Raw genomic sequence first — 9,164 nt, 5'->3', positions numbered from 1 at the left:
GGCATTACTTTAAATTGATAATGCCCCTACCTAGTATGAAATGATATCTTGGGGACATCCTCTTCTCTAATTCGTACTTGGTGATATCCTGATCTTAAATCAATTTTAGTAAAGTATTTTGCCCCTTGCAATTGATCAAAGAGCTCATCAATGCGAGGCATAGGATACTTATTTTTTATGGTGATTTTATTTAGTGCTCGGTAATCTATGCATAAATGCATAGTACCATCCTTTTTCTTTACCAGTAAAACTGGTGCAGACCAAGGTGAGCTACTTGGTTGAATTTATTCCATTAATTGTCTTTCGACCTCACGTTCCTTCGTTTGACTAAGCCTATAAGGGGGCAAATAGGGGTAGATCCAAGAATTAAATCTATTTTATGGTCTACTTCTCTCTCAGGGGGTAAACCATCAGGCAAATCAGACAGAAAAACATCTTTAAATTCAAACATTAAATCGTTGAAAGAATATTTATACTTTTTAATGTTATAAAAAACAATATTACTTCTTTCCGATGCAGAAGACATAAAATCACCGATAAAAGTAAGTTCACAGAGATATACCTCGCATTCTTCTTGGTGTAGTAGTCATTCCAATTCCATCAAACAAATAAGAGGAGAGTTAGGCACATCATGTTCTTGAATCTGGAAGACTCTGCCCTCTTTTTCAAACATAATGGAGTTATTAAGATAACTCTGCTGTAAGCTATGCCCAAGACTATATAGCCATTCTCGACCAAGCACTACATCTATTTGGTCGAGATGCATAATTTGGAAATCCAAGGCATCTTGATAACCTTGAATATCCACATCTACACCATGTATCATGGTGTCCCAAACTTTTTTACCATTGCCCTTTGCTAAAGAGACCACATATTTATGGGCATTTGGACTCTCAAGAAATTTTTTTAATTTCTTAACTAACGAGTAGTTCAATAAATTATGTGTTGCACTATCATCGACCATCACTCTTACTCTTTGCCCCTTAATTTTTCCATGCATCCTCATTAAATCGTGAGGACCAAAGGTGGGCTGCCACATTGCCGATGATAGACAACACATGTGGGTGCTATCCTCATGATAGACCTCTACCTCAGTGCACTTCTCAGTACCATTAAGCGGCAACACTTGCACCAAATGTACTTATTCTTGTGGAGGTCTTTTTGGGGCTTTAGCTCCCACTTGTTTATTTTTAGGGCAGTTCTAAGAAGCATGGTCTTTGCCCAAACATTTGAAGAAAAGATTTTCTTACCTGGCCCTTTCATAATCCTCTTTCTTCAAGAGAGGATAATTTTATGCTTGAGGTTTCTTAGGTGATACCTGAGGAACCTCCTTCTTAAAGTGCCCCTTTCTTTTCAAATTGGGAAATTTGTTGAACTTTGGAACAAAACATGTTTGCTGTGAAGTTCCAACTTTGAATTTCCTCGCCGTATCATCGTACACGTATCATCGTACATTTGGGCATACTTAATGGCTTCCTCAAAGGTTTTAGGAGAATTTCTTTTCACCTCAACCTTATAATTGTCTTTGAGACCTCTCACAAAACCCCTTAGTTTTTGGAATTCATCAATTCCCTTCAACTTAAGGATTGCCTCCCTATAGTTCACGATTTACTAGACTAGAGTGTTTTTACCCATTGTGCAATTGTCCCAAGCCTCCCACACTCTTTCTAATTCATTTTCTGGTAAAAACTCTTTTAGGAAGGCTTGTTCAAACTCAGTCCAATACCTAGGAATTCTATCATTTTCCCTGAGGCTCATCCACTATTTATAGGCCTTATTTCCAAGGGAAAGACTTGCTTCCACAACTTGATTTTCAAGATGAGTATTCTTGAGTGAATTTGCTTGTGAAGTCGACACATCCTTTTATTTTGCAAGAGATCCTCACCTTTGATTCCACTTTCGCGCTTCTGCCGATGTCAAACTCCAAAGCCCCGCTTTTAATTTTCTTTCTTAGTTATGGCAAGGCTTTGGAAAGAGAGGGGTTCAAAGGGGGCATAAATGCCTTGCTTAATTATGGCGAGGCCTTGGAAAGAGAGGGGTTCAAAGGGGGCATAAATGCCTTGCTTACGTGGACTTTCCAAAGGTCTAAAGACCTTAGATGACATGGCTTCTCTTCCTCTACACAATTCTATGCATTTCACGTCGATCTCAACTACTCCTTCATGTCACGGTTACCGGCGCCCTATGATGCAGCCCATTCATCTACTCCTCTGAGTTGGCTGACTCCTTCCTGTTCTGCATTGTAGCATTCGGCTTTCCTATGCATAGCTCGAATTATCCGTCAACCCATATGTTGCTTCTAGGAGCCCCAAAAGAACGTCACCAAATGAGAGAGAGAGAGAGAGAGAGAGACAACATTATGACATCAAGATGGAGAGATAGCACTATGGCATCAAGACCCTACTCTAATTTAGCTTTATACTACAATAAGGCATTTCCTAATTCATTGGATATGAGATTTTCCTATTGTACTCTTTCAAACAAGCATCATTTTTTAACCATTGCATCGGTCGGCCACATGAGAACATACACATGAGAATATAGCTCAAACTAAGGAAGTTTCTCTATAAAAGAAAGCTTAAACCAAGGAAGAATATTATTTTGGAAGACACCTTTATTTGAAAGAGAAAAGAAACTCCTTGTCTTTAGATTCTTGTTGTCATTAAAGTCTTCTTGTTCACAAACAATTTTAAGAATCTCCTTATAGGGATGAATTCCCAAATTGCTTTGACGATAGAAACAAAATGTAAGGTAAGGTTATCTCTTATCTATATCCATTAAAATGTCAAACATTAAAAACAAATGCTTTTGCAAATAACACTAAACTTGACTACAAAATTAAAAATTGTCAAGCAAGGATTCTTAACCAGTACACAATCTCTTAGCAAAAAATATTCTAACAATTTTAACATTTCACCAAGAATATAGAACAAAACTCATAGGGTTTTTATTTCTAACTTATTTACAACATATAGCCTTTATGGTCTTTCCCTTGGCTTGACCTTGACTAACTTAGGAAGAGTCTTTAGAAGAGTGACACTTAGGTAACAAGGCATACTCAAGACATTGGTATCTAACCTTGCACAATTCCCACCTCCCATCATAGGTTTGTGTACTAGCCTCTAATCAAAATTAGATTAAGGAGGCCTAGTGGCATCTCATGCCCAATTAGTTGCTGTAGGGATTGATTGAGTCCCAAAAAGGACATGTTTGTGTAATATCCATTACCAAGCCCTCCCACTATGATTCCCTCCCCCTCCCCTAAAAGAAAAAGAAAAAAGGATTAGGGTTCAAACATAGGAAGCTAGTCCTAACTTGGATAGGAGGACTAAGGTTCAAATGTATAAAGCTACTTTGCCAAGCCCTTATGGGCTTTCGAGGGGGGAGAGATGGGGAGAGATTAAACAGATACTTTCTTTGGTCAAAGTGTATTTTGGGTGTTTGTTTAGTTTAAATGTAGTTAGATATTTTGAAATTATAGGGTATTGTTGTGGGCATAGCAACAAGTTTTGAAGAGAGAGTATTCCTAATGAGGAAGTAGGTATTAGAGTAACCTTGCATGGAGAGGAGTAGCCCTGAGAGGGAGTCATAAATGGAAGCAAAGGAATTCATGGACTAGTGGCACAATCACAAGAAATGTGGAGGGGTAGGACATCTTGTCCTTTGGAATGCCAAGGATTGTCTGTCCTCATAGATGAAGGGGGGAGCTCTCATGTTAGCCAAGCCTCTCTTGGATATGTCAAACTTGGTCTACTTGTTGCCATATATAGGTCCAAGGTCCAAGTAACATGCACAATCGATTCATGTGTAGAAAGAAGTGAGTCTTGCTCAACTCTTGTGATTAGGAGTAGTGAGTGCAATGCCACAAGTCAAGTTGAGTGACAATTGTGCGACAAGTGTCATAGCCAATCATGTCATGTGTCTTGGGAAATGGTGCCACAAGTCATAAAATTGTTGGTGTCATGTTGCATGGTGCCCTATGAAATATATCAACCCTCTCCACTGGTCTCTCACAAGTAAACCCCATCAGACCCAAGCATCTCCTTGCTTATAGTTGCCCCATAACTTTTAAACCTAAACATGTACCCACTTGTAACAACAAAACCAAGAACCAATGGATTAGTTGGAGTTGGTGTATGCATTGGAAATGGCTACGTCCTATATAGCCTTATATCTTTAAAGCTTCTTTATGCAACTAAAGGCAACTAAGGGAAGTAAAATGAAGTCTTATGATTTCTATCAAATGTACAATCTTCCTTCTATGTAGCAAGTTATGCCTTCTTGTAATCTTCATGGCAATAATGCCATTTTAATATTATGGTGGCGACCTCACTAAAGAATACCTAAACAAGAGGCACACGTGCGCACGTCCCCTTAAAAAAGATATCCAACCAAGTGGCTGCGTATAACTTCCTATTGTTTCGATCACCTCTCCGGTTCCTTCTCCGAACACCCCTGTATGCAACCCTCTAAATATGGATGCCACTTCTATACTAAGCTCTTTCACCACTCCGGCGGTCCTTTTTGAGATGACGTGTTTCGTGTCATTAGCTCCCACGCTATCATACCGAAGCTCCACACGCTTGCTTCCTTCAGGTACGTATTGCATGTCTCCTTGGCTGTCATTATCTCCTTGGTTGTCATTACCTCCAAAGCTCTCCAATTCCTTGTGCCCTGCTTCTCTGCATTGAAACGACTCTCCGCATTGGTTTTTGCTAGACCGAAATCAATAATCTTCATGGTCACAAACAGGGTAGTGAAGTGCTCGGAGCTCCTGTGCACCAACACATTGGCAGCTTTCAAATCTCTATGAATTGTGTGCCGTCCATGAACATACCTTATGGCTTGAGTGATCTCATGCAAAGTTTCGATCTCTACTAGCATATTTTCCCACCCAAACCGAATCTTCGGTGTAAATCTACAATCATGCTTCTTATCGATCCGTATGCGACGGTCGGAGTCCATGAACTCCATCACAAGCACAGAGCGCGGCCATTCATCTTATGACTCGCACAATATTTGGATGCAACATTGTCAAATGGAGGTTTCTCTCTTCTTGATTTGAGAAAAACATATAATTCGCAAGCGAATCCCCCCCCCTACGTTTTTCAAGCTCACGTTGTGAATCACGCCATAAGTTGCTTACCGATTACCTCCTTCATTTATATGTCATGCAGGTCGATCTTTGGAATGGGTCTCTCGCTACATGAAAAGCTATACTTCGTGTCCACAGTATCTGACCTTCGAAATAGCTCATGGACTTGTGTTTGCATGTATACAAATGTCATGAACATCTTGGAATGAATCGAATGGAGAAATCTCAACTATATTGTCGTACTAACAAAGACCTAAGTACAAGCTCAAAAAGTCTTGCCACCACCATGTGGAGAGACTGAAAATGGGTTCTTGAATAGAAAGGCGGACTATCCTCCTCTCTGTAAAGCGACCGGTGGGCTTCAATAGTCGCCAGGACTACTTCAAGAACATCCAAGCCTACCACTCTAGCACGCGTTCTAAAAGTACATGCCTATGACGAACAATGCCCCAACCATTAGTTCACACGAGGCCTTTCTCGACAGGGACCTCTACTACCCGCAAGCATTTCCTGATCTACAACACCAGGCTGAACCGCTTGAGCCAAATAGCCGTCCCGCCGAACTCGATGTAAAGAGCGGGGTGAGCAGCTCGTCTCCATAAGGCACTTTTGTGTCGTCAAATGCAAGGGCTGAATCCTGGTACTCAAAATTTTGAACGAAACTGATCATCAGAGGAATCACAACCTACGTCGATGAAGTCACTTGCATAATGCTTCTGAGGCGTTACTTGTGCGAGCTATAAGGAGCTTGCTTCTTGTCATGTGACTAAACATCGAATCGATACCAAGGAACGTTGATGAAAACCGATGTGAATCGTTCGCAAAAACAGGAGCCCATTCAGCAAAACTATGGTCAAGCAACTACAAGAGCCTTCACAAGCCAAAGGGAGAGCTTCCATAGAAAGAGAAAGCTGAGGCAAGGCGACTAGAGGAAACTCGGTTGGAGCGCATGGGTGCCACTTAGCTTCTAGAGGACTAAATGAAACGAGTTACATGACTGTTACATCATGAACCCGAATTCTGAGAGAAAGTAAATCGTTGCTATAGCCCACCCCTTTTAGGGGGAGTGCTAACAAAGGTCTAGTCTTGTGTAGAAATCCAAATTAGAATTTCTCCCCCCCCCACTCACACACACATGGCCAACTCCTAGGGGCACATCCGCCCGTGGCCTATGCTAACAAGCAAGGTTAGTCTTGTGTAGAAATCCAAATTAGAATTTCTCCCCTCCCCAACTCACACATATGACCAACTCCGAGGGGCACATCCGCCCGTGTCCTATGCTAACAAGCAATAGGGAATCGAACGTGGGCAGCCAACTCAGGTGGTAAACGCCCAGCTGCTTCGAGTTTCTCGTCTTATCAATGGCCAGGTTGATACTGGCCATTTCTACCCTTAATTAACCTATTCATCTTGAAGGTCCAACTGATTTTCAAGAGTACCATGGCAACTGAACAAAGCAGTAAGCTTTCGTTTCGTAGTAACGATGCTACGCCATAGGCCCAGTTTCAAATCACCAGTTCCCCCTTAACATTTTTGTAGAACCCATTGGCAACTTCCTATCTGAAGAAAGGCAGCTGAGCCCACAATACGGATACAGCTTTTGCCTTCTTCGTACAATTCAAACATAGCAAACATAGCAGGTAGTAGAAAATGCTGCCATAGATATTGGTACAAGTATGTGCCCCCATACCTAGAAAAAATGTAAGCGCTAGTTTCAGGGCTCCAAAAAAGACGGAACATCTGCTAACTATCTAGAAAAAATGTAAGCGCTTACTTTCAGGACACTGAATTTGAAAAACAAGGATCCCAACGCGATGGAATTTTAAAAACAAGGAACCCAACGTAAAGAGAAAATTGCTGGATACTATAGAACGCACCAAACTAACATGAGGTTTTTGTTCTCAGAAAAAACGCCTTCTACAATTATGCTTTGGGATTCTGGCTTCCCAGACCATAAGAATGAAGCAAAATGTGCCCCTTAAGATGACTAGAAGCTAATTATATCATTCAGCCCGTTTCTTATTAAAAGGCTGTAGCTGCTTACCTGCGGGTTCTCGAATCAGAAGAGCTGCCATAGCCATATTAGGCGTCAGCTCAACATATTCTCGAAGGGTTGAAAGCATTCTCTTAAAATGCAGCACACAGACAATTGCAGCATTGTTTCAAGGTCCTCTTCTTCGAAAATTGGAGACGTATTGAGCATCATTGATGTTCTTCCAACATGCTCGTCATCATCTGCCTGAATTCTGAAAAGTTTACTTTCCCATCACCGTCGGAATCTACTTTGGAGATCATTCTTTGACAATCCTCCAAATTGCAGGCTTCTTTAAACCCAAGGGCAGTTAACACCGACTGCAATTCAACAGCGGAGATGTATCCATCCCTATTCTGGTCAAACAGATCAAAAGCCGACAGCAGGTTTGCATCTGTAAGATTTCCCCCACAACCGTCGTCGGCATCCCCTTGGCAAATAGATCTGTAAAGCTCACAAAACTCTTCAAAACTGACAGACCCTTCTGCCTCAGAAGGCGACCCAGAGCCACCAATCAAGGCAGACATATCTTCTCGGGTCACAATAACACCCATTTTCGCCAAAGAACCGAGGATCTCATCGACGGTGAGAGACCCATCTCCGTTCTTGTCGAATTGTCGGAAAACCTTGAGGAGCTCGGCAGTCTCGTGGATGGGGGATTCGAATTTGGTTCTGGCACTATAAAAGCTTTCGAGGGATTTCAAGGGGCCCTTACGGAAGCTGAGGGAGATTCTCAGAGAATTCTGATGGCTAGGGGAAGGGATGGAAGGAGGAGGGAGGGGGGAGTTCGCCATAGCTGGGATGAGGAGGAGCTTGAGGGGCTTATAGTGTCTTGGAGTAGTATAATAATGTACTTGAGTTCCATCACATGGGGTTGACCATAGGAACGGGTTAACGCGTCGCTTTGGACTCTTTTCCAACCCCACAACTCTTTACATAAAAGGTTTCTTCTTCTTCTTTTTGGCCACCTCCACTTATCTTTATTCCTATTTCTCAGCACTGCCTTCCACGGAGCGCTATACTAACACTTTTGTAAAGAAGTATCCCGCATAGTTTCTTGCCAAGTGGCCCCCTTCTCTCTCTCTCTCTCTCTCTCTCTCTCTCTCTCACACACACACACACACACATAGAGTTTGCAAATCTATTTTCATTCGTAAGCGGTTGCATCATCCATTCATCTTGACAATCGTTTTCATCGAGAACCTAAGGCAATGATCACGAGTACTTGTACTCACTTGTTTTGTATTTGTTTTCGCCTATGGACACTAATTGACATATGCTTTGTGCATGGGTTAATCTATTTCATACATAGATTAATCTTTTAAGCCTATGTCTAAGAGACATATTCAAGAAGGGATTCGAACCCATAATCTTGTGTTGCACACACCTAAGCTCTACTGAGTAGCATAACAACTATAAAGATAACTATAATATTATAATGGTCCCTCCTTCCCCTCCCCCTTTGGCATGTCCCTGTGCCCCCTTCATAACTGGTCCAGTCCCTCGCCCCCCTCCCCAATCTCATGAGGCTCCCTCTTTAACGCCCCCTACTCGCCATTACTTCAATTGAAACTCCTCCCCTCCCCCTTTATCCTTTAGTTTAATCATGGCCGTGCGGTCTTCCTTTTCACCCCTCTTCTTTTCTCCACAACTAATTAATAGAAATTCCCCATTTTTCAATGTGAAGGGGGGCATACTAGCCTTCCCCTGGTGAGGTAAGTCTTAGTCATGGTTTTTGGTTTGTGAAAGAGAGATTTGCCTTTTACATATAAAAGTGTTTTGGAATTTGGTCCTCATGCAATTTGGTGCACTTGGTATTTGTATCCATTCAAATCCTCCATCTTTTTCTCCCCCCCTTTCTCTCCCTTCTTCTTCTTCTTCTCTGTCTCTCTCTCAACTATCAATTCGCCCCCTTTTCCACGCACCATCTCGAGATGGCCTCTTGAATGTATTAAACTTGTTCTTCGTTTTTCCCTTTCTTTGACCCCTCCATACTCTCTTGACCAATCTATTGTTCGTTTTCCCCTTTCCTTGACC

The 9,164-nt window shown here is 41.8% G+C and overlaps 1 pseudogene; it reads right to left on the bottom strand.

The window, feature by feature from the left end:
• Positions 1-6,988: 6,988 nt before the first annotated feature.
• LOC147881262 (calmodulin-like protein 3 pseudogene) lies at positions 6,989-7,954 on the bottom strand (annotated as a pseudogene).
• Positions 7,955-9,164: the final 1,210 nt, after the last annotated feature.

This window comes from Dipteris shenzhenensis, chromosome 31 (assembly GCF_047967505.1).
Source record: "Dipteris shenzhenensis isolate YYH24624 ecotype China chromosome 31, Dip_SZ_1.0, whole genome shotgun sequence".
Lineage (NCBI taxonomy): Eukaryota > Viridiplantae > Streptophyta > Polypodiopsida > Gleicheniales > Dipteridaceae > Dipteris > Dipteris shenzhenensis.
This window is presented reverse-complemented; position numbering and strand designations above follow the sequence as displayed.